The following is a 27294-nucleotide window of genomic DNA, read 5'->3' on the forward strand; positions in this document are numbered from 1 at the left end:
CAGGATGGCAACAATAACTGCCCGAGTTACACCAGGAATGCACAATCCCTCCTTCAGTGCTCAAACTGTCCGCAATAGGCCTGTTGTAAAGCAGATTTTCACCAGACATCACCAGCAACAACGTCGCCTATGGGCACAAACCAACCGTCGCTGGACCAGACAGGACTGGCAAAAAGTGTTCTTCACTGACGAGTCGCGGTTTTGTTCCACTAGGGTGATGGTCGGATTTGCGTTTATTGTCGAAAGATTGAGCGTTACACCGAGGCCTGTACTCTGGAGCGGGATCAATTTAGAGGTGGAGGGTCCGTCGTGGTCTGGGGCGGTGTGTCACACATCATTGGATTGAGCTTGTTGTCATTGCAGGCAATCTCAATGCTGTGCGTTGCAGGGAAGACATCATCCTCTTCCCTCATGTGGTACCCTTCCTGCAGACTCATCCTGACATGACCCTCCATCATGACAATGCCACCAGCCATCCTGCTCGTTCTGTGCGTGAATATCTGCAAGACAGGAATGTCAGTGTTCTGCCATGGCCAGAGAAGAGCCCGGATCTCAATCCAAATTGAGCACGTCTGGGACCTGTTGGATCAGAGGGTGAGGGCTAGAGCCATTCCCCCCAGAAATGTCTGGGAACTTGCAGGTGCCTTGGTGGAAGAGTGGGGTAACATCTCTCAGTAAGAACTGTCAAATCTGGTGCAGTCCACGAGGAGGAGATGCACTGCAGTACTTAATGCAGCTGGTGGCCACACCAGATATTGACTGTTACTTTTGATTTTGACCCCCCCCCCCCCCCTCACATGTCTGTGGAGCTTGTTATATTCATACAAATATTTACACATGTTAAGTTTGTTGAAAATAACCACAGTTGACAGTGAGAGGAGGTTTATGAGTTTATAATGGTTTAAATCAATAAAAAATCCTCATAAATCTACACACAATACCCCATAATAAGAAAGCAAAAACAGTTTTTTAGAAATTTTTCATATTTATTTAAAATAAAAAACAGTATGCCTTATTTACACAAGTATTCAGACACTTTGCCATGAGACTCTTTGAGGTCAGGTGCATCCTGTTTCCATTGATCATCCTTGAAATGTTTCTACAACTTGATTGGAGTCCCCCTGTGGTAAATTCAATTGATTGGACATGATTTGGAAAGGCACACCTGTCCGGGACAGGATTGTGTCAAGGCACAGATCTGGGGAATGGTACTAAAACATTTCTCCAGCATTGAAGGTCCCCAAGACTTTTCCTAGAGCTGGCCGCCCGGCCAAACTGAGCAATCGGGGGAGAAGGGCCTAAGTCAGGGAGGTGACCAAGAACCATATAGTCACTCTGACAGAGCTCCAGAGTTCCTCTCTGGAGATGGGAGAACCTTTCAGAAGGACAAACATCTCTGCAGCACTCCACCAATCAGGCCTTTACAGTAGAGTGGCCTGACGGAAGCCACTCCTCAGTAAAAGGCACATGACAGCCGAAGCCACCAAAAGGAATCTCAGAACATGTTTTATTTTATTTTTTATTTCACCTTTATTTAACCAGGTAGGCTAGTTGAGAACAAGTTCTCATTTGCAACTGGCCAAGATAAAGCATAGCAATTCGACACATACAACAATACAACAATATATAGGCTCTCTACTTATCCTCCTTCCCAGACATCCTGTGTAGCCCTCGGCGTGATTGTGCCAGGACCTCTCATTAACAGTGGTGGAAAAACTACCTAATTGTCATACTTGAGTAAAAGTAAAGATGCCTTAATAGAAAATGACTCAAGTTAAAGTAAAAGTTACCCAGTAAAATTATTCTTGAGTAAAGTCTAAAAGTATTTGGTTTAAAATATACTTAAGTATCAAAAGAAAAGTATAAATAATTTAAAATTCTTTATATTAAGCAAACCAGATGGCACCATTTTCTTGTTTTTTAAATTTGTGAATAGCCAGGGGCACACTCCAACCTTCAGACGTAATTTACAAACGAAGCATGTGTGTTTAGTGAGTCTGCCAGATTAGAGGCAGTAGGGATGACCAGGGATGTTCTGTTGGTAAGTGTGTGTATTGGACCATTTCCGTGTCCTGCTAAGCATTCAAAATGTAAGAAGTTGTTTTGGGTGTCAAGGAAAATGTATGGAGTGCAAAGTACAATATTTTCTAAAGGAATGTAGTGAAGTAAAACTAAAAGTTGTAAAAAATATAAATAGTAGAGTACAGATACCCCCCCAAAAACTACTTAAGTAGTACTTAAAAGTATTTTTACTTAAGTACTTCACACCACTGCTCATTAATACCATTTCCCTCAGTTAACACAATACTGTATGTGACAGAGAGAGAGAGTGACATCAGTGGCCTGATCCCATGCTGCCCTTTATGACACTGATGCCCAGTGGAGTGTGACCTTACCCCAGGCAGGGTAGAAACACCCGACGGGCCACATGTCCTGGTGCTGTGGCTCGTCAAGCGGTTGCACTGCAGCTCCACAGTGGGCTGGCTGCTCTGAGAGAACAGGCAGGGAGTCAGGCAGGTGGGTCAGCTCAGCACTGAAACGGTAACTTGCCCCTGGCTCCTAGGGTGCAGCTCGGGAGATGCTCAATGTCGCCCGTTATTCCAGTTTAATGCCGGCTAATGCTGTTATCTATGCTACATCCAATTAGAGGAACCTTTGACCTGGCTCCGGAGGCACGTTGCAGTCCATGCAATGATCTGCTCTAACAGACCAACGCAGACAGTAAAGGAGGCACAGGAGGCTTGACCTCTCAGCTGTACAATCACCCTGATCCTATTATGGTCACTCACCTTAAGCCCGATGATGATGAGCACTACCAGGGGATTCTCAGTGTGCCACTCTGAAAGACATCAACCAGAGACAGTGGCTGACAGCCAACCAGAATTCAAGTTACTTTCTTTCCCTTTGCTTCTGTGTGGAAATGCAATTATAAGAATAGCTCAGGTACCAGATTAGATAATGTAATTGTGGCAGGGCTTCTGTCCAGTGAAAGTCAAGGCAGAGGATCTATTTAGGGCAGCATATTGGGGCTACGGGGTAATCCTGAGGTTGCCTCCAGCAGATTGAAGGATCCTCTCTCTCCCTCCTCAGGCCACAGACCAGCAGGAACACATGCACATCCTCCCCACTCACACCTGGGAACAGACAGACAGGCACACAGACAGGCACACAGACAGACAGATGGCAGAGTGTATCACAACCCATTATAATGAACAGCGAAACTACCACAGCAGATAATGAGAGCCATTCATCAGCCAAGGTCATGAGGAGAAGGAGACAGCAGTGACTAATGCTCTAACATAACTCTTAGATCACAGCAGAAACATCGACGGAGAAGAGAAGTGGTGGAAGTTGGGAAGTTGTACTACAAGCTGTGAGTCATGAAAACAAAACAACTACAGACAAATCAGTTTCATCGAAATGTACAATACAGAATTTGGGAGTCACATTGATGCATTTAATTCCTAAATAGAATTTGACTGACTCCATATCAGACTAACCACATCAGTGTTTTTGTAGAAACGACCTTAATTGAGATGCAGACTTAATCTTCTCTTTTCCCAGATCATCCACCTTCCATGCTCCCCCCCTCCCCCAGATTAGTGGGGGACTGGCTGGCCTGCAGTGGGCCTGGACTTCCATGCCAGCTACCACTGCACTTGGCCTGCCAAGCAGATCAAAACACAATTTCCCTAAATAACTCCTGGCCCTAAATAACACACTTTGGCCTACTAGGCACTGCAGTGTGACTCTCTGTCAACAGTATGACACTCCTAGTAGCATTACCCATGTGTCATTCAATGTGACAAAAGGGACCAGCAATGGTAGAAATTCTGCTACAGTAAGTATAATGAGTTGTTCAGGACAAAGTCTTTCAGGAGAATGCAGGACTGTAGGTAGGGGGTTACTGTTGTGTCAAGGTATAGGTTGCAGGCACCCAGGATACAATTGAGAGTGCCCTTACCAGAAACAACCTATAGAAATTCCCAGAATTCAATTTCTGTGTCGAGGTATTCTCCAATTCCCACACTTGAACTCTTGGTTTATAATTGTCTACAATTACTTAATTCTCTAATTTAGAATATAATTATATGGATAATAGATATTATCATAATATAATATTAAACATTAATATGGATATAAGATAATAATAGGTTACCAATCAATTCGTAACAAATCTATACCTCAAGTACACATACCAAACACTGAGTGTACAAAACATTAAGGACACTTACTCTTTCCATGACATAGACTGACCAGGTGAATCCAGGTTAGAGCTATGATCCCTTATTGATGTCAGTTAAATCCACTTAAAATCAGTGTAGAAGAATGGGAGGAGACAAGTTAAATAAGGATTTTTAAGCCTTGAGATAATTGAGACGTTTTTTCTAAGTGTGCCATTCAGAGAGAGGGTGAATGGGCAAGACAAAATATTGAAGTGCCTTTGAACGGGGTATGGTAGTAGGTCTCAGGAACACCGGTTTGACACAACTGTGGGAAGCATTGGAGTCAACATGTGCCAGCATCCCCGTGGAACGCTTTCGACACCTTGTAGAGTCCATGCCCTATTGAATTAAGGGTTTTCTGAGGGCAAAAGGGGATGGGGATGCAACTCGATATCTTAATGTTTTGTACACTCAGTGTACATACTAACCCCTAACATAGACTCACAATAAAATATGATTTCACTCACAAGCAAATAAATACATTTGCTTGCACATACACAGTACCAGTAAACACGTGACCGTGCTACAGTGAAATCCCTTCCTACCAGTCTAGATAAGGCCAGATCAGGAGGATAAGGCAGCTCTTTTAACGCTATTACAGAACATCTTAAAATGACAGTACAGAGTGTGACAGGCATGCCACTAACCCTGGACCTGCTGGAGCTGAGGGAGGAAGCAAGGACCCTACAGTATCACATCTTCAATTAATATAAAACAAAGCAATAAAAAAAGCTGTGTAACCTGGGGTATTGGTTTGTGAGATCAGCAAAATCTCCCGTCTGTGCCGCAGAGGCCTCTGCAGCAGGGACATGGAAACCTGGCGCGGCAGCAATGCTTGGTTTCTCCTTCGCTCTCTCAGCCTGTTCTTATGACTTTCTTAGAGCTTGTAAGGAAGGGCCTTGTGAAATGTTCACAGGCTTATGATGCAATAGAGAAAAGATACAATGTTAGATTTGAGCTGAATTGCATCCCACCAATTTAGGGGAGGACAAACGGTGTCGACAAAAGGGTATAACCTTTTCACAACTTCAGATCAAATCAAATACAGCAGGTGTGAATCTTACAGTGAAATGCTGACTTACAAGGTTAACCAAATGCAGTTTGTTGGTTAACCGGGGCACCGGTTAGTCGAGGTAATTGAGGTAACATGTACATGTAGGTAGAGTTAAAGTGACTATGCATAGATAACAAACAGAGACTAGCAGCAGCTTAAAAAGGGGGGGGGGGGGGGGGATGCAAGTAGTCCTGGTAGCAATTTGATTAGTTGTTCAGCAGTCTTATGGCTTGAGGGTAGAAGCTGTTAAGAAGCTGTTAAGAAGTCTTTTGGACCTAGACTTGGCACTCCGGTACCGCTTCCCGTGCGGTAGCAGAGAGAACAGGGTGACTGGAGTCAATTTTTAGGGCCTTCCTCTGACACCGCCTGGTATAGTGGTCCTGGATGGCAGGAAGCATGGCTCCAGTGATGTACTGGGCCATTCGCACTACCTTCTGTAGTGCATTGCGGTCGGAGGCCGAGCAGTTGCCGTACCAGGCAGTGATGCAACCAGTCAGGATGCTCTCGATCATGCAGCTGTAGAACTTTTTGAGGATCTGAGGACCCATGGCAAATATTTTCTAGGAAATAGAGAAAGAATGGAGGAAAATGTATTTGCAGGCCTGTAAAAGCAAGCAGAAGAACTCAATATAAATAGAGAAAATAGAATTCCTCAGAGATTTAGAAACTATTCATCTTTCTTAAGGGGAGAAACCGAATTGGATAAATTGTCTATTGTGCCAGCAGCGTTTTTTTGGGCCTGTCTCCTGTCCCTTGTATCGCAGAAACACTGTTTTGTTCTTCTGCCTTTGATATTGAGGGACACTTTGCATAGCTCCCTGTCATTGCGTGTGTGTGTGTGTGTGTGTGTGTGTGTGTGTGTGTGTGTGTGTGTGTGTGTGTGTGTGTGTGTGTGTGTGTGTGTGTGTGTTCTGCGGCTTTTGTCAGTACGCCTGGAGACTTCCACAGTTTGAGACACTGAACACAGAGGCTAAATAAGAGCTTCTGAAACACTGCAGCTTTCAAATATTATTTAAACCGAATTTAGGGCAAATTATAGGGAGTTAGACTTGGAACTGATTTCCACCAAGAATATTCCCAATAACTGCCAGGAAATATACGACTCTTACACACTTTTTACTCTCAAGATGTGGCAGCACTGGAGGAAATCAACAGAAAATTGTTTATAAAACCTGCTTTCTAAAACCTGCTAAAACCTGCTCCACCTCAGAAGACTAGATTAGCCTGCTCCACCTTAGAAGACTAGCCTGTAACCGGCCCTCACTCCTGCTCTCCCCTGTCACTCACCAGCTTGCTCTCCCCGGCCCTGCACCCATCTACCCCCTCCACACAGTGCACTAAGCAGGGGGGCAACACACTCCACTGATACCGGGCCTCTTAGATGGACCTGCAGCCTCTGGATTCTCCTAACACTACACTCTGCCCTTGGAGGTTTCACCACAACCAAAGGGTAACACAGAGAGAGACACCTCTTCAATCAGGCAGCTGGGATGCCTGGGCCTCTATCATGTTTCACTGAGGAGGTATCTTGGAGTGTGCTCCCTGTGCCAAGACTCTTCCACATTTTGGAGCTTAAATGGGCCTATTCTAACCTGCCTACAATACAAGAGAAGAGTTTTAGGTATCTGTCATTTTTATACTTTGTGTCATTGCGCAATCGCACAGGAGGGCAAAACAAGCCCTGTTTGGCAGAACATGCTCTGATCTACTCTGAACAAAACAAAAACAAATGTAAACAAAATAATATTGAAAAGGAAAACAGGCAGATGAGAAAGTGTCCCCCACTGTGCCTGAGTGTGAAGACATGGAGGGGATAAATGTTGACAGGACAGGCTAAGGGTTTGATCTCTTTCTGATACTGGAGGCGTTGATTCTGCCAGCGCGTTTTGTTGTGTCTGAGAAGAGCCGAGAAATAAAGTTATGAAGGATGAATATGAATTATTCTGGGAGGAGAAATAGGGCCTCCGCGTGTCAAGGCTCAAAAGAGGGACTAGAACAACTAATCTGGTAAACAACATGGACACAAAGGCATCTAACAAGGGTCTAATAACAACCACAAGACTGCATTAAAATCAACTCCCTTTCTGACACTGAAAAAAAAAAAATCTTACCAATTTGAAACTGTTAATTAATTCTGGTTGACATGTTGCAAGGTACTCTATTCTTTCTCAGACATACATGCAGAGAAACACACATGCAGTCATGTCACTATAAAGAATCATACAGAAGCTATATTAAATAGAAAACACAACAGCTGAGCTGGCAGAGACTCTTCTCTCATATACTGTATATTGATTGGGGTAGTGACTGTTGGGTAATTCCACGCCAGGGAGGCCCAAAATATTGTGGGTATGTTCTCAAATTATTTGTGATACAAATGTAAAAAGCGTATCAAATATCCTTCCTCCCAATGAAGTTTCTATGTGAGAATTGCCAGAACAATCTGAGAAACCCTAAATATTTTCAGGCCTTCCTGGAGTGGACAGTACTACTTGCACCAGTGTAGAAACCTGGTGAGGAATCGCCCTGTATGAGAGAGCTATTAATCACAGGGTGTTGGAGAGCTGCATCCCTGAACAGCTCTGAGCTCTGATGTACCTGGGATGGAAATCGGCCCACAATTTTAAATTTAAAGTCAGGGCCGTGGGGAAGCTGCTTTGAGTAATGACATACATTTACTATGGTGGTGAGATGAGGGGCTGACAGAGAGAGTGGGGGGGCAAGAAAGAGATGAGTAGATCTAAAGAGAGAACGAGAGAGAGCGAGAGAGACACAGAGAGACAGAGAGAGAGTGCGAGAGTGAGGGAGAGAGAGAGAGACAGAGAGAGAGAGACAGAGAGAGAGAGAGACACAGAGAGACAGAGAGAGAGTGCGAGAGAGATACAGACAGAGAGAGCTACAGAGAGAAACAGTGAGAGAGAGAGAGAGACAGAGAGAGAGACAGAGAGAGATAGAGACACAGAGAGACAGAGAGAGAGAGTGCGAGAGAGAGAGAGAGAGAGAGAGAGAGATACAGAGAGAGAGACAGACAGAGAGAGATACAGAGAGAGAGAGACACAGAGAGACAGAGAGAGAGTGCGAGAGAGAGAGTGCGAGAGACAGACAGACAGAGAGATACAGAGAGAGACAGTGAGAGAGAGAGAGAGGGAGAGAGAGAGACACACATGCACAGAGAGAGAGAGAGACCGAGAGAGGGACACAGAGAGAGAGACAGAGAGACACAGAGAGAGACACAGAGAGAGAGAGAGAGAGAGAGAGAGAGAGAGAGAGAGAGAGAGAGAGAGAGAGAAGAAAGAAAGAAAGAAAGAAAGAAAGAAAGAAAGAAAGAAAGAAAGAAAGAAAGAAAGGTCTTCAGGTCTTCTGGAACGCCGTTGCCTAAAAATGTGTCATCTATGGTTTTTTCCCCGTTTGTCTCCAGGTTAACTGTTGCGAAAAAGGGACAGCACCTTAGTTCCTTAGAAATTCACACCAGCTGAAGCTCTGAGCTTCAGAACCAAAGAAAATAGTGTGTCTGTGAAAGGTCATTGTAATTACAATTATAGAGTTACAGTATCATCAGCTTAGCCTCCTCCAAATGAACAGGCTAATGTGCTCTGAATCTCCGTGCAACTTCTCACACATACTCCACATGGGGTGATGAGAATTAGCAACCACTGTGTGACATATAAATGAGGTAAGATGACACACCTGGGAATGCTACCTGCTAACAGGGGTATAACACGCATGAGTCATTGCGGTATTTCTCCGGGTGTTTTTTTGCCACTCCAACATGTTTAGTAGGTAATACAGTTGGTTAGCAGATCTGGTCTGTTTCGGTGGGGCTGAGCTGGGGCACTACTGGCTCAGCAGATTTGTGGCTTGGAGACCTACACTGCTCTGTGCTGCTTTGGGCTGACCCATGTGGTGTGACAGACAGCCAATGGCAAGAGCGACTCAAAATACTCTACTGCAGAAAGTTATAATTGTGGGAGAACTGCTAAAGCTGCTTAATTCAACAGCAAATACTGCCACAGACAGATAGAGAAGCAGAGCTATTGGCAGTGAATACTTCATCCTGCAGAGCTTACCTTGAAGCTGGACGTAGACTTTGCTGCTTTCGGACAGCTGGGGGAATGAAAACAGAGGATATGATATTGACAAAAATACCGAAAGTTTAATGAAACAATTTAAACATACTACATGATTTGCATGGTAAGACATACCCCATTGAGTAGCACTTAGCAGTATGGAGACATTTTCATAATGGATCAAATTTCCCCCACAGATAACAATAGTTTGTGTTTATGTAAAGTGTATGGTTATCAAATATTGTCATTAGGTGGTACCTAAATTATTATATTGATATTGGGGAAATGGATAATCACAGCAAATGTATCATTCTTGGTAGTCTAATTCAACCCTGGCATATTTTATACAGTCACGGCCTCAAAATAAGCAGAAATAGTCATCCCGGGAAGAGGGGTGAGCCCATGCAAATAACTCACAGTTGATGTAAAGGAAATTGACTGGATGTTATCACACAGAGTTAGGCTAGATCAATCCCCCATGTGTGTTTTCTGTCTGAATAAAAAGTGCGGCCCTTCCTCCCTGCGCCTGTCCTGACCGCATGCTGTCACTGCTAGATGACAGAGATAAAGCATGCCATTCTCCTCAACCTGCAGCACACGGCTGGAATCTAATCTGGAAATAAAACATGGTAATATTGTTTTAATGCCACACTATTATGGAACGGGGCAGGATATTGTGTTTTGGGTAGTAAAACCCTTAAACCCTGTTTATTTATTGACGCTGTCAGGGCCCTGCTGTCTCTTGATGTGCTGTAAATTGGAAGTGAAAAACATTTCACTCGCTCGCTTCCACAATGACCTCTGAGATGTCTTGCTCTTTTAGACTGCCATGTTTTGGCTATCATTACATATATCACGCACATGATTTCGCACAAAGTCAGCACATAATGCAGTTACGACTGCCTCAATACAGATGTACATTAGAATTGTCATATGTGAGCACTGTACTACGAATTGTCGTGAAAACTGATAAATGAATCATAGCTACCAGAAATACTTCAGCCTCTTCTTTCAATTTGTTAGTAAACGCAACAGCAAATCAATAATATATATAATTTTAAAGTAAACAGTTACAAGGGCCTATGGACTGCAGGATGCATATCTCTTTCCTCATCATGATAATACAATTGCATTTTAGGGTTGGCATCTATGCCACTCCTTACCAAACAATAACAGTTGAGAAAATGTCAGAGCAGAAATCAAAGGCGAATGACAGCAACTCCATAAAAACTTCCTAACTGAGGATGAGTAGGTGAGGGTGGAGAAGCTGCTGCTTCAGATTTGAGAAGCAAGGATTTCTGCATGAATATACCAAGAATACAAAGGGAATGTTGAACAAAAGACAGTAGTGCGCTTTATTGCTTAAGGATTTTGAATTGGGCCAACAGGTTCTAGTTATGGATGACTGAATTTCATGATCAAGGTTTGTGAGGACAGGCAGTAACAGCAGGGGATCCTCTGACTGAGAAGTTTGAAGTCATGGGACCCAGATTGCACCAGTACTCCCCAGAGGCAATTATCCCTTTACACTCACAGTAGATGGGTGTCTTACTGCCTATACAAATCTAACAACACCCTTGAAAATAAAAGACACAAAGTTATCTGTGAAATGAAAGGTATAGGCCCAGTTATTGATGAGTCAATGCACCGCTAGCCAGCAGAATTAGGGGCAGGGCGGGATGTGAAGAAGAGAGAACCACAAACAGCACAGCTGGGGTTAGCTTCCCTGGTAAGCTGGGGTTAGCTTCCCTGGTAAGACAGTTCAACACACTCTGTTTCATGCCAGTAATCCATATCCTAGGTCTCCTAGTGGTAGCTCAAAGTAGGCCTAATCCTGTCTTTATTTTCCCACACATTATTTTGGTTCTTAATGGGAACCACTATGGTGCGTTATGCACTACTGAGACTATAGAAAGTGATACATTGTAAATAAGTGCCGTTTGTGGGATTAATGGCTTTTGCGTGATTAAGGAGAAGTAGAATGATGGCTCAAGTCTCTGGGATGTTTTGTCTTACAAAGTCATAGTGAAAGAGAATAGTGTTATGCTGAAATTGAGTGTGTCGGTTTAAAAAAATGTCTGTGTACTCCCGGTGACTGGAGACCTCCAACATGTTATCTGGAGCAATAGTAGGACGAGAACAGGATGTGGCACAAATGATGATTAAACTATTGTCAGACGGGGTCTTAAATCATGGTGAAAGTCAACCACAGTGGAAAACTGCTGAAGAAGTTTGGGGGGGGGGGGGGGGGGGGGGAGTGGAAGAAAATCCTACGCCACTCGAGACGTACAGTATGTATACAGCTGTGCCACTCGAGGGGTGCGCATTACAGCTGTTGCATATTTGGTATTAAACAATTGAACTTCACTCTGAGTTTTGACTTTTTGTGTTAAATAAGGTTATTGCATATTGAATTTAACTTATCGTTAGTAACATAGTGCAGTCATGGCAGCAATGATACAAGTGTTGTGTCTGCATGGTTATATTTTTCAGATCAACTGCATGGGCTTTTTGGCTTTTTGGTACCAGAGCCCCAAGTCAGGCACCAAAAGGCTCCTGAACAGCTTCTACCCCCAAGCCATAAAACTGCTGAACTGTTAATGAAATGGCTACCCAGACTATTTGCATTGAACCCCTTTTCTTTCACTGACTCTCTTGCACACTGGCTCTATGCACTCACTGGACTCTACCCACACACCCACTACACTGACACTCAAATACACACACACACACACACACACACACACACACACACACACACACACACACACAGATGTATAGTGGCCGTTTTACAGGCTCCTGACCAATTATGTTATTTTGTGTGTTTTTTTTGCTGTGATTGAAACTTTTTTTGTACATAATGTCTCCACCGTCGATTCCCATGGCCGAAGAGCTTTTGGACATCAATTTGGATGAATAATTCTAATTCAATGACTCGGCGCAGAACATATTGCTCACCCGGGAACAGGCTCTAATCCCTGACACTTGGAAGAGGAAAAGACGGGGATATAGAGGCTGATGTCGGGGCAGCCTGATGAAACTACGGCGGTGAGCAAATAAACCACCACTACCCTCTGTTCTATCGGCGACTGTACAATCACTGGAGAACAAACTAGACAAGCTCCGTTCGAGACTATCCTATCAACTGGACCAAAAAAACGGTAATATCCTATGCTTCACAGAGTCGTAGCTGAGCGAGGACATGGTTGTTTTTTCTATGCATCGGCAGGACAGAATAACAGTGTCTTGTAAACTCAAAGGCGGGGGAGTGTGTCTCTTTGTGAACAACAGCTGGTGCGCAATATCTAATATTAAGGAAGTCTCGAGGTTGTGTTCGCCTGAGTTAGAATACCTCAAGAGTTGTAGACCATACTATTTACCAAGAGTTTTCATCAATATTTTTCGTAGCCATCTATTTACCACCACACACCAATGATGGCACAAAAACCTCTATATAACCTCTATCTACCTATATAGGGCCATACAGGGCCTTCTAGTGGTTGGTGATTTTAATACAGGAAAACTTAAATCTGTTTTACCACATTTCATCTGTGCAACTAGAGGGAACAAATCTCTAGTGCACCTTTACTCCATACACAGAGACGCAAACAAAGCTCTCCCTAGTCCTCCACAATACTAACCTAAGTGACAGAAGGAAGCCTGTACAGAATAAAAATATTCCAAAACATACATCCTGCAAAAAATGGGGAAAAGAAATACACTTTTTGTCCTGAATACAAAGTGTTATGTTTGGGGCAAACCCAATACATCACATTACTGAGTACCACTCTCCATATGTTCAAGCATGGTGGTGGCTGCATCATGTTGTAGGTATGCTTGTAATCGTTAAGGACTGGGGAGTTTGTCAGGATTAAAACGAAATCGAATGGAGCTAAGCACAGCCAAAATCCTAGTGGAGACCCTGGTTCAGTGTGCTTTCCACCAGACACTGGGAGATTAATTGACCTTTCTGCTGGGATATCTACACTGGAGTTGCTTAACAAGAAGACAGTGAATGTTCCTGAGTTGCTGAGTTACATTTTTGACTTAAACATCTACTTGAATATCTATGGAAAGCTTTTAGAGACGTACACAGTGTAAGAATATTTTAAGATAAAACACAACGCAGTGTACTAACGGTCAATAGGGAATTAATGATCAATGGAAATGGTTGGTTTTCAGTTCAACATCTGTTTAGAATCTGTGTAGGAATGTCAGTCCTGGACTCATAGCTACGTGTATCACATTTTCATTGGTCTGAATTGTATGTACATTGAGCATGAAACAGGATACTTTATATTTGGCCATTGGCCCAATTTTACTGCAAGGAATTCTAATTGGTCAACCACAGGCTAGGGTTGGAGGTCATAAATTACACCCTGTTTTCTTGTTCTGTTGATAAAGTCACCGAGGACAGGGGAGAATGAACCATCTTCTTCCCAGCATAACATTCATGATTTGTCCTCCTTGAATAAACCTATTTTTCAAATCCCCTTGATTTGCTTTGGGGTCTGTGTTATTGAAGAATAACATCAACTGATAACACCAGAAAAAAATCACAGCTGAAATCACTGCCAAAGGTGCTTCTTCCAAGTACTGACTCAGGGGTGTGAATACGTATGTAAAATTGATATTTCTGAACATAATTGTCAATAAATGAGCAAACATTTCGAAAAACATCTGTTCACTTTGTCATTATGGAGTATAATGTATAGATGGGTGAGAAGAAAAAAACATTTTAATCAATTTTGTATTCAGGCTGTAACACAGCAAAATGTGGAATAAGTCAAGGGGTTTGAATACTTTCTAAAGGTATTGTAAGTGCCTTTGAACGGGGTATGTTAGTAGGTGCCATGCGCACCGGTTTGTGACAAGAACCGCAACGTTACTGGGTTTTTCAACAGTTCCCCGTGTGTATCAAGAATGGTCCACCACCCAAAGGACATCCAGCCAACATGACACAACTGTAGGAAGCATTGGAGTCAAGCATTGGAGCCAGCATCCCTGTGGAACTCTTAACACCTTGTTCAGTCCATGCCCGACAAATTGAGGCTGTTCTGAGGGCAGCCTCAATTAACTCTGCAATTTTGGAAAAGGATGCGCAAGTAAGCATTTCACTGCTAGTCTTTTTTGTTTTTATTAAATTTTATTTCACCTTTATTTAGCCAGGTAGGCCAGTTGAGAACAAGTTCTCATTTACAACTGCGACCTGGCCAAGATAAAGCAAAACAGTGCGACAAAAACAACAACACAGAGTTACCCATAAACAAATGTACAGTCAATAACACAATAGAAACATCTATTTACAGTGTGTGGAAATGTAGAAGAGTTGGGAGGTAAGGTAATACATAGGCCATAGAGGCAAAATAATTACAATTTAGCATTAACATTGGGGTGATAGATGTGCAGATGATGATGTGCAAGTAGAGATACTGGGGTGCAAAAGAGCGAGAGGATAAATAACAATATGGAGACCACGGAGGCGGTTAAAGAGGCAGAGAAAGGCTATGGTGGAGTGGGATCCACGTCCCGCGCCAGAGCCGCCACCACGGACAGACACCCACCCAGACCCTCCCCTATAGGTTCAGGTTTTGCGGCCGGAGTCTGCACCTTTGGGGAGGTACTGTCACGTTCTGACCTTAGTTATTTTGTTATGTCTTTGTTTTAGTATGGTCAGGGCGTGAGTTGGGTGGGTTGTCTATGTTCTTTTTTCTATGATTTGGGATTTCTGTGTTTGGCCTGGTATGGTTCTCAATCAGAGGCAGATGTCAATCGTTGTCCCTATACATGAGCCCAAACCCCCCAAAAATTGATTGATTGTGCCGTTATACAATAGCCTAAATAGCTTACTGCATATTATGCACAGCAGAAAAGTAGAAAATTTGGTACATAATTGGTCAAGCATATAGTCCAAAATTAAACAAATTATATATAGTAATTGCCTTTGAGTGTGGACTGCATTATTATGCATACTGGATCGACTAGTTACCTTATGCTCTTCTCCAAACTTTATATCCATGAGTCTGGGAAATAATGTATAGGCCTAGGCGATGCTGTTGGTTCATTGATTGTGCAGGGCAGCTTACAGAGTTAGCCTATGATAATAGTGAATTTGTATTTGATTTTGAATAGCCTAGTAATAGGGCATTTTTTATATTTTCATAATTAATAGGCTGACATATTACCTTTAGCTACAGAATATCTCACCAACGTGCGTTTCCACCTCCTACTCGCTGTCCTTCATTCCTTTCTCGAGCACGCAGATAGAGGGGCTGTCAACAGTTTCATTAAATATGTTTTGTTGTGAAAACATGTTACTATCATGTTCCCGGACTGATTTCACTTGGGTTTCCAAATTAAGCACTGGGTAGCTGTAGGAACAGGGTTGCAGAGGCAATGGCATACAGAATTTGGGTGGAATATCACATCCTGCAGCTAGAGGCTGCATGCTCCTCAAGCAGTGGTTGATGTGTGAGGTGAAATAACCGGCGTAGCCTACCAGGCATGATTGAAAAACCAACATTTGCTATTCAACATGTATTTTTTCCCCTGGCCCTGTTTCTGCCCATTTGATAATGGGCCATTCTAAATCTAAAATAATTGAACATATTTTTAAAGACAAGGTTAAATTGAGAGTAATCTGATGGGTGAAAATATGATTACTTGATGAGAGAACAGCGTGTGCAACCTGAGGCAAGGAACAGAGCGCAAGCTTTTTTTGTGACTTTCTCAAATCATTAATAGCTTATGGTCACTGTCACGGTTGTCGTAAGAACGGGACCAAGGCGCAGCGTGTGTAGAGTTCCACATCTTTATTTCCAAGTAGAACTTAAGCAAAACAAAAACTATAAACAAACAACAAAACGTGACTACGTGGTGCACAAACACAAAACAATATCCCACAAACACAGGTGGCTACTTATAATAGCTACTTAAATATGATCCCCAATTAGAGACAACGATTACCAGCTGCCTCTAATTGGGAATCATACAAAACACCAACATAGAAAATATAAACTAGAACACAACATAGAAATTATAAACTAGAATACCCCCTAGTCACACCCTGACCTACTACACCATAGAGAAACAAGGGCTGTCTATGGTCAGGGCGTGACAGTCACATCATGCAGCTCATATATGTTTGGATTTCTAAGACATGCTAAAGTTTGTATCATTCACAACTACAGTTGCCAAATAATTATATATCTAGCGTATAGGACCTGTTTCAAATGATCACTTTTACGCTCAACATAGCCACTTCATACGTACACTCAGAATGGGAAAAATATCATTTCTATTTTATTCAGCTGTTAAATAATATTTTCTTATTATAAAAAAATATGTATATAAAATAATGGCATGGGACTTATAAGCATATCTTGTCTGCTAAATGAACAAGCCTGCAGCCGATGGCATGGCACATAGCCAGATTGTCACGTTCTTGATAATGGACGGACCAAGGCACAGCGTGTGTAGAGTTCCACATCTTTATTACGGTGAAACTTCGAACAAATAAAACAATAAACCAACAACGAAAACGTGTCATCCGTGGTGCAACAAACACAAACACAATATCCTACAACCCAGGTGGGAACAATGGATAACTTAAGTATGATCCCCAATTAGAGACAACGATAATCAGCTGCCTCTAATTGGGAACCATAGCAAGTACACCAGCATAGAAATAGGAAAACTAGAACACCCCCCTAGTCACACCCTGACCTACAACACCATGGAGAACCAAGGGCTCTCTATGGTCAGGGTGTGACACAGATAACATACTGTAGGACAACTCATTTTCAATTTTTTTGAAATACATTTTCTTCATATCATAATGTTTCTTTAGACCTGCCTAAAATAAATAATGGATTTATTGTGATGATGTATATTAAATTGATTTATTAGACTTTTTAAATGTAGACGTTCCAAAGGCTTGTATGAGTGGAGATGCTAAAGATGTTTGTTAATTAACTGTCAATTACCGTGAGACCGGCATTCTTTTGCATGACAATAACCATGACAATAACTATCTGAAAAAATGTCATGACCGCCACAGCCTCATCTTTTCAAAGCTCTTGTAGTGCATTCAGATGTCTGTCACCTGAAGCATATATAGAACCGCGCAAAGACATGCACAAGCCTGGCATGTATGCATGCCTCTCGTGCATGTATTTTTATCTTGTGTCCATGCTTCAGGTGATAGAAATCTGAATGCAGTACCAGAGCTTTGAAAAGTTGATGTACTTACACTTTCCTCTGTACTGTATATACTGTCTCACATTCCTACCGCCAAAAGGACCAAGCAAACAGACAACCAGCTTGTAGAGGTCATGAGAGGAAATGAGTGATTCTAGCACTCAACGTTTGGTTTCTAGGCAACTTTTACCCCTACCTACATGTACAGTACTGTACATATTACCTCAATCACCGCTTACCCTCAGCACATTAACTCAGTACCAGTACTTCTTGAATATAGCCTTGTTATTGTTATTTTATTGTGTTACTATTGATTTTTTGCTACTGTTTGTACTTTTTGACTCTGCATTGTTGGGAAAGGGCTCCTAAGTAAACATTAAAGTCTACAACTGTTTTATTCAGCACGTGACAAATAAAATTAGATTTGATTTTTGGTAATGTGTTCAGGGGTAGGCTTACTTAAAAAAAATAACATAATATCAAGGGAACTGCCCATAGCACAGTATTTGAAAATGGTTAGCGTGCCATGCAGTCAGCATAATCTGTGGTTCTACTGGACATGAATGGTTTCCCTTCATATATCTAGAATCTGAGAGGCGTGCCTTTGTTACCCTTTCTATGAGCTTATAATATAAACTACAACATGAAAGGTACAGTTTACTTCACTTTTAACCATGTCAGCACATGTAACAGGCCTTTTTTTGTTTTTTATTCTTCCTCTCCCCAATTCACTTAAACTATCTCTTTATTTCCCATGGGTTTCACCAGAGTATCCCCTAGTGGCTGGAATACCACTGTATTAAGCCCCTTACAACAGCCCTCAGCTGTTTCCATATTTACCCCGTCATCTCAGGGCTCTCTCTGAGGACTGGCTGGCACTCCTTCACAGTGAAGTTTCTATCAGTCTGAACCCATTTCAGATACTAGCTGTGTGCTACTCTGTCTGCTCTCTTCATCCCTACGTGGCCTATTGATGAAAACTGGATAAGAATCCTCATCTCAACTCTCAGACTCAGGACTCTCCCATTTCTCCAGGTTTCTACTGGCGATGGCATTGGGTTCCGTCATCTGTTGCTGCCACTTCTTAGCATAATCCTGGTATGATTTATCCTGTTCCTTTATCTGTAACCCAAAGACAAGGTCAACAAGTAGCAGTGGAGACCTTCCAAATAGCAGGAAATACGGTGAGAACCCAGTAGCATCACTGATGGTACAATTATATGCGTGAATGTGTCACGTTCGTCGTATAGAGGAGACCAAAGTGCAGCGTGAAAATAATACATTCTTCTTTTAATAAACAAAGAACACTTAACAAACTAACAAAGTATCAACACAATGTCACGACTTCTACCGAGGGTAACTCCTCTCCCTGTTCGGGCGGCGCTCGGCGTCGCCGGTCTACTAGCCACTAGCGATCCCCTTTTCTTTTTCTGGTTGTTTTGTCTGTGTTCCTTTTCACACCTGGTTTTCAATTGCTTTGATTTCTGTGGGTATATAGGGCAGCTGTTACCTGCCGTAATTCGTGCAGGATTAGACTTGTGTTCGATGGTATTTGATGTTTGTTGTTTTTCCGCATTTACGCACGTGTATGTAAAGTGTCGGAACTGTGTTAGTTCCTCCGTGTGTTTGCACGATTATTCAAGAGCGTAGTTTTGGGATTTTTGTTCTGTGCCATTTGCATTGCTGGACTATATTATTAAACACGCTCCTCAGACATCCCTGCTCTCCTGCGCCTGACTCCTACACCTCTCACCAAGACGCATGTTATCACACACAAACATGAAGCTATATAACACGAGTGCTGACAGGAAACTACACATAGACAATAACCCACAAAACCAAAATGGAAAATGGCAACCTAAATAGGATCCCCAATCAGAGACAACGATATTTAGCTGCCTCTGATTGGGAACCAATTTAGGCCACCATAGACCTACATTACCTAGACATACAAAACCCCCATAGATATACAAAAACCCTAGACATGACAAAAACACACACACCCACCCTCGTCACGCATGACAGAATGACCTTGTTCAGATAATCACCCCAGGTGGCCTTTTTCTCTTCAACTACTATGCGCAACTTTGACAACAGTGTACAGTTAAATTTCTTCACTGGATTCCCCTGTGGATGATATGGAGAGGTTCTGGAATTGTCTATTTCCCGTACAGTTCTGCAAGGCTCTGAATAACTGATTTTCAAACTCCCTTCCCTGATCATGATGGATTTTTGAAACAAAGCCAAACTTTGGGAAAAAATAATTGAAAAGCTTTTTAGCTGCAGTTTTCCCTGACTTATTTCTGATGGGGTGGGCTTGTGCAAATGTTGTAAAGTTATCTCAAATAACAAAAATGTACTCGTAGCCCCCTCTGCTTTTCTCCAAATGCACATAGTCAATCTCGAAAGGAGCTGTAACTTGTACATGTTGCATTGGGGCCCTAGTTATTACACTGGATTTAATGTGTTTGATACACTTATACACTTTCTTGATAAACTGTTCAATGTCATGTTGCATGCGTGGCCAATAAAAGCATTCTCGTGCTAAGTTCAACACTCTTTCTGTTCCTAGATGGGACATTTCAGTGTGTAAGTACTTGTAAATCAGTGTTCTATACTGACTTGGTACCACAACTTGTGTCCTTTTTGCTGTTTTCCTTTGTAATAATCCATCTGGTGAGACATGGAGCCTGTTCCACTCTTGCAGTAACTGTTTGACTTTGCATGACTCTTGTTGACATTCTGTTGGTTTAGGCTTAGTCCTTTGACTATTCAGCTGCATCCTTTAACTGAGCCTGATGAGATCGTGTGGAGACAGTCGGTCTGTAACTGTTCCCCCCCACCATGACAGCTCATCTTGCACTGATGGCTTTAGTGTGACCACGGATATCCAAGTTACACAGTCATTCTGTTATGTCTGAACAACATTGAGTGTTGCTTTTACCATCTCAAGTGAGTGTCTCTCTGTGCATTCTTCCATGTAATGTTCACATGCAAAGGAGAGCGTGACAGAAAGTCTGCGTCAGTGTTTACCTTTCCAGGACGATACTTCAGTGTGAGATTAAAGTCAGACAGCTCTGCCACCCAACGATGACCGGTGGCATTCAGTCTTGCTGTAGTTAGTACATATGTCAAGGGGTCATTATCACTGTACACTGTCACAGAAGGAGCATAAAATAGGTCATCTCAGAACTGCTCAGTCACTGCCCATTTGAGGGCCAAGAATTCCAGTTTCCCTGAGTGAAGGTGATAGTTTCTCTCTGCCTGAGTCAGGGTGCGGGAGCCATATTCAATGACCCTCAGTTTGCCAATTTGTCGCCGGTATAACAAACCTTCCAATCCCTCTTCGGAGGCATCAACATGCAGGATAAAAGGGTCCTCGAAATCTGGGTAAGCATGCACAGGTGAATTAGTCAACACACTCACCAAGTGTTCCACCAAGAAACAAAGAGATCTTCTGTTGAATCTGACAATTAATCTTAATGGTTGTACAGTCGTCTCAAATAAAACTGTGAAGGACCTCGGCGTTACTCTGGACCCTGATCTCTCTTTTGAAGAACATATCAAGACCATTTCAAGGACAGCTTTTTTCCATCTACGTAACATTGCAAAATCAGAAACTTTCTGTCCAAAAATGATGCAGAAAAATTAATCCATGCTTTTGTCACTTCTAGGTTAGACTACTGCAATGCTCTACTTTCCGGCTACCCGGATAAAGCACTAAATAAACTTCAGTTAGTGCTAAATACGGCTGCTAGAATCCTGACTAGAACCAAAAAATTTGATCATATTACTCCAGTGCTAGCCTCTCTACACTGGCTTCCTGTCAAAGCAAGGGCTGATTTCAAGGTTTTACTGCTAACCTACAAAGCATTACATGGGCTTGCTCCTACCTATCTCTCTGATTTGGTCCTGCCGTACATACCTACACGTACGCTACGGTCACAAGACGCAGGCCTCCTAATTGTCCCTAGAATTTTTAAGCAAACAGCTGGAGGCAGTGCTTTCTCCTATAGAGCTCCATTTTTATGGAACGGTCTGCCTACCCATGTCAGAGACGCAAACTCGGTCTCAACCTTTAAGTCTCTACTGAAGACTCATCTCTTCAGTGGGTCATATGATTGAGTGTAGTCTGGCCCAGGAGTGGGAGGGTGAACGGAAAGGCTCTGGAGCAACGAACCGCCCTTGCTGTCTTTGCCTGGCCGGTTCCCCTCTTTCCACTGGGATTCTCTGCCTCTAACCCTATTACAGGGGCTGAGTCACTGGCTTTACTGGGGCTCTCTCATGCCGTCCCTGGAGGGGGTGCGTCACCTGAGTGGGTTGAGTCACTGATGTGGTCATCCTGTCTGGGTTGGCGCCCCCCCCCCCCCCCCCCCCCCCCCCCCCGCCCCCCCCCCCCCCCCCCCCCCCGCCCCCCCTTGGGTTGTGCCGTGGCGGAGGTCTTTGTGGGCTATACTCAGCCTTGTCTCAGGATGGTAAGTTGGTGGTTGAAGATATCCCTCTAGTGGTGTGGGGGCTGTGCTTTGGCAAAGTGGGTGGGGTTATATCCTTCCTGTTTGGCCCTGTCCGGGGGTGTCCTCGGAGTGGGCCACAGTGTCTCCTGACCCCTCCTGTCTCAGCCTCCAGTATTTATGCTGCAGTAGTTTATGTGTCGGGGGGCTAGGGTCAGTTTGTTATATCTGGAGTACTTCTCCTGTCCTATTTGGTGTCCTGTGTGAATCTAAGTGTGCGTTCTCTAATTCTCTCCTTCTCTCTTTCTCTCTCTCGGAGGACCTGAGCCCTAGGACCATGCCCCAGGACTACCTGACATGATGACTCCTTGCTGTCCCCAGTCCACCTGGCTGTGCTGCTGCTCCAGTTTCAACTGTTCTGCCTTATTATTATTCGACCATGCTGGTCATTTATGAACATTTGAACATCTTGGCCATGTTCTGTTATAATCTCCACCCGGCACAGCCAGAAGAGGACTGGCCATCCCACATATGCTCTCTCTAATTCTCTCTTTCTTTCTCTCTCTCGGAGGACCTGAGCCCTAGGACTATGCCCCAGGAATACCTGACATGATGACTCCTTGCTGTCCCCAGTCCACCTGACTGTGCTGCTGCTCCAGTTTCAACTATTCTGCCTTATTATTATTCGACCATGCTGGTCATTTATGAACATTTGAACATCTTGACCATGTTTTGTTATAATCTCCACCCGGCACAGCCAGAAGAGGACTGGCCATCCCACATATGCTCTCTCTAATTCTCTCTTTCTTTCTCTCTCTCGGAGGACCTGAGCCCTAGGACTATGCCCCAGGAATACCTGACATGATGACTCCTTGCTGTCCCCAGTCCACCTGACTGTGCTGCTGCTCCAGTTTCAACTATTCTGCCTTATTATTATTCGACCATGCTGGTCATTTATGAACATTTGAACATCTTGACCATGTTTTGTTATAATCTCCACCCGGCACAGCCAGAAGAGGACTGGCCACCCCACATAGCCTGGTTCCTCTCTAGGTTTCTTCCTAGGTTTTGGCCTTTCTAGGGAGTTTTTCCTAGCCACCGTGCTTCTACACCTGCATTGCTTGCTGTTTGGGGTTTTAGGCTGGGTTTCTGTACAGCACTTTGAGATATCAGCTGATGTACGAAGGGCTATATAAATAAATTTGATTTGATTTGATTTGATTCTAATGCTCTCTGGTGAGCATCCTCCCGTATAACTTTCTGGTGGGGCAGAGCCTGTCCCGACTGCATGGCTTCCTTGGTCCTTCGCTTCCCGGATGCTGGGGTCTCCGAATTCACTATACATAGAGACATTTAGCATGTTGTGAGAAGGTCTGTACATAACCTCCATAGTACCCTAGAAACCCCAGAAGTTTCCTCAGCTCTCTCACGTTTGTTGGTGGCCTGTTTACCAGTTCTTGCACCGCAGACATTATTTTTCCTAAATAACAGACCTCATTATTGAATAGGTCACACTTATCAGCCCTGAGTTTAATACCCCATTTATTTTGCTGCCTGAGTACCTGATGGACATCTTCCACATGTTGTTCAAATGACTGACTAAAAATAAGAACATCATCCAAATATGGTATACAGATATCTCTTATACCCGTTAAACTTTCCTCCATGCTTCGTTGGAAGGCAGAGGGACTGTTTGATAAGCCAAAGGGAATTCTATTCCATTCATACAAGGGGAGCTGAAAGCAGTCTATTTTCTGGACTCCTCTCCCACAAAGCATTGGTGGTAAGCCTTTCCTGGATCTAAAACTGTAAACCATGAGTTTTCTCCCAAACAAGTATTTCCTGTACATGGGATATGGGATGCCTGTCCAGAACATTCTTTCTTGTTAAATCCCCTGTAATCAACACAAAGTCTTAAACTCCCATCCTTTTTCCGTACATAGACCAGAGGTGATGCGTATGATGAAGTTGACTTCCTGATTAAGTTTTTGTTCAGGAGCCCCTGAAGGTGGCTTTTCACCTTAGCATACAAGGGGCGTGGCACACCGTTGTATCTCTTTGTCACTGGTATGTTATCAGTCAATGTTATCTCCATTCTGAGATTTTCAATACACCCTATGTCCATGTCATCTTTGGCGAAAACAGCTGATTCCTCTCTGAGCATCTGTTTGACTAATTCTTGTTGTTCGTGGCTCAACTGCTGAACATCTACAGGTGGGTCCCACCACTCTATGTAACGTTGTCAGGGCCAGGCTCCAGTGGGGATCTGTCCTGAACCTGTGCTACTGTAACCTTTTCTCCACTGGGCACAGGAACCTGGTGACACGCTACTACTCTCTGTAATGTCCCTATCACTATTTGTCTTGGTAAGGTAATGTCATGTTTGGTAGTATTCACCACTGCAATGTCAACTTTTCTAGATGGCCGTTTTGATGTTTTCACGTCCTGTCTTTGTTGGTCCAGGCTACAGATCACGCTCACGTCCGGATCAAATAACACAATTTCCACATTGAAGGGGGCCTCTCTTGGGGTACTGGGATGAATCCATTTTGTTTGTCCACCTGGAATGACAACGTCTCGTCTGCCTGCTTTAATCAAGCATTCCTCCGTGTACTCTGAGTGCTGAAACAGGTTGCGTAGAGTCTTTGCCTTCCCTGTCCAAGCTTAAGTGCATTTCTTAGCATCTTTACTGTATACATCATCTCTGAGGGCTCCTTGTTACTTTTTGTTTGAACGATTTCCTCAATTACATTAAACGCAATGATTGGCTTCTCCAGTCTTTCATTTGTGACTAATATCGGAACCCTCAACTGTTTTCCTGCAATTATAAGGGCATAATGCGAGACCCAGATGCAGACACGGGAGGCAGATGGTTTGAGTCTTTAATATTTATTAATCAATCCAAATGGGCTAGGCAAGAGAATGGTCACGGACAGGCAAAAGGTCAAAACCAGTTCAGAGTCCAGGAGGTACAGAGTGGCAGGCAGGCTCGAGGTCAGGGCAGGCCAAATGGGCAGGCAGGCGGGTATGGAGTCCAGAAAACAGGCAAGGGTCAAATCCAGGAGTACTAGCAAAAAGAGGATAGAAGCAGGAGTACGGGAAAACACGCTGGTTGACTTGAAAGACATACAAGACAAACTGGCACAGAGAGACAGGAAACACAGGGATAAATACACCAGGGAAAATAAGCAACACCTGAAGGGGGTGGAGACAATCACAAGGACAGGTGAAAGAGATCAGGGTGTGACAGCAATGACCTCAGCTTTGGCATCAAGCAAACTAAAACAAATGTCCATCCAACCCAGAAAGGGAATTTCAGTGCCATTGGCTGCCCTCAGATCTAGTTTCTCTGTATTGCCCATGATGGCTGCCAGTGGTCTAATTTGTGTTGCGTGACAAACTACGTTTTCTCCATTCCTCACTTATGATGGATACCTGAGCCCCTGTGTCCCATAGTGCTAGGGTCTACACCCTCCATATAACACCACACTTGACATTTTTTTCCAATGAGCTGTGCTATATTACAATGTCCTGTGGTAGCTGGGGTAGTTGGCCCCCATTCTCTCTGTGTCATGGGACAAGGGGCGTTGTGGTCAGTCTTGCGGGCAGTCTTACATGTATGTTGGTGCTGTTTCCAATGATCCTGTTGGCACACTTTGGAACAATAGGCAGCTTTATGACACAATGAACACAACTTAAACTCTAAGGTTCTCTACCTTTGCACTGCAGCCACTGCAACACTGGATGGAACTAGATGTATCTGAGGTCACTCCCCGTTCCATGGTTGTGACCCCCAGGCATCTCCCAATGGATGTGCGTTGCCCTACATCCTACTGCCTACTGTCCAATGGCTATCACTGCCACATTTGTAGCAATGATGGCAGGTCTCCCTGTTGGTTGGACTTTGTTTTCTGTTGGAGCGATTTCTAAGTGAACTGTCACCCTGGCCCTGCACTGACTGTACTAATGAGGCTACCTGACAGGGCAGTTCTTTGATTGCTTCATTTGCATCAATTTTACTCATTTCTTTTGTTTTCGGACTGTGGTCTGTGAGGGCTCTGCCTGTGCACATTCCTCTCCGCTATCCCCATTATCCTCACTCTGTACTGCGTTCACTCGTGTGGGTGTGAACTTACGTGAAATCCAGGCCTTTTGCATGAGTTCACTTTCATTGCCCTGGGCAATTTACATTTTCACAAGCAACAGTTCATCACTGGTGTTAATATTCTGGAGGTGCACTCTCATCTCGGCCCTGACATCATCATTTGTTAATCCTGTAACAATGGCCTGCAGGCATTGGCTCTTGACTAACTCTGTGCCATATTTCAGTCCTGATTGGACATGAGCTGAGGCTGATAACACCTTCTGTCTCAGGTCAAAGACTCGGACTAGGACGTCCAAGGCAGACTCTCCCGGCTCTTGTGTTGCTTTAGTCAACTTGTGATACAGTTCAGTAGCATCCTTCTCTGCATAATGTGTCCTCAAGATTTGCCTTAGTGCGTAGAGTGTCATGTCTGTTTTTCCCTCCAGATAACTCCTCATATTAAGCCCTGGGCTCACAGCTCTAATTACTGCTGCTTCTACTGCTTCTACTGCTTCTTTATTTCTTTATTTCACATGGGCTTCACCAGAGTACCCCCTAGTGGCTGGAATACAACTGTATTAAGCCCCTTACACCTTCACTTGGATTTCAGCAGCACCTTCTCCATAACTGCATGCTTCTGCTCAACTGTCACATCTTCATTAATCTACCTTCCCCCGAAGACTACTCCTAAAGGCACTTGGATATCAGGTATAAAAAGTAAAAACAAACTTTATTTTTGAAAAATAAGCTTATATTATGATGTTGATCAAGTTGAAGGAGTTGGAACCTTTATTCTTATATTATTAGCTAGCTAGTTAACCATCAATGACATGATCAGTACAATTCACTTAAATTAAAGGGTGAATCAATAAGGGAATAGAAAAAAATGATAAGAGGATAATATAACTTAACTTAGAAGGAGCCTCCCTTGTTTGAACAGGTAAATGGCAATAGCACCCTCAAAGGATGGCTTCTGCTCTGTCAAACTGGCCACCTCTGCCAATGAATGGAAATCCTTGGCATCTCGAAGCTCACAGGTGTGACCAACAGATTCAATGTGTGCCTTGAATTCAAATGATTGTAGTGAAAAAGTTGGCTAGCACTATATAACGTGCTATGTCTTGAAGTGTAAGATTACTGGCTAGCTAGATGTATGAGCACTGATCCAGCTGGGTAGCTATAAAATACTGTTAATTTAGTGTAGAACTACCTG

This window comes from Oncorhynchus mykiss, chromosome 6 (genome assembly GCF_013265735.2).
Source record: "Oncorhynchus mykiss isolate Arlee chromosome 6, USDA_OmykA_1.1, whole genome shotgun sequence".
NCBI lineage: Eukaryota > Metazoa > Chordata > Actinopteri > Salmoniformes > Salmonidae > Oncorhynchus > Oncorhynchus mykiss.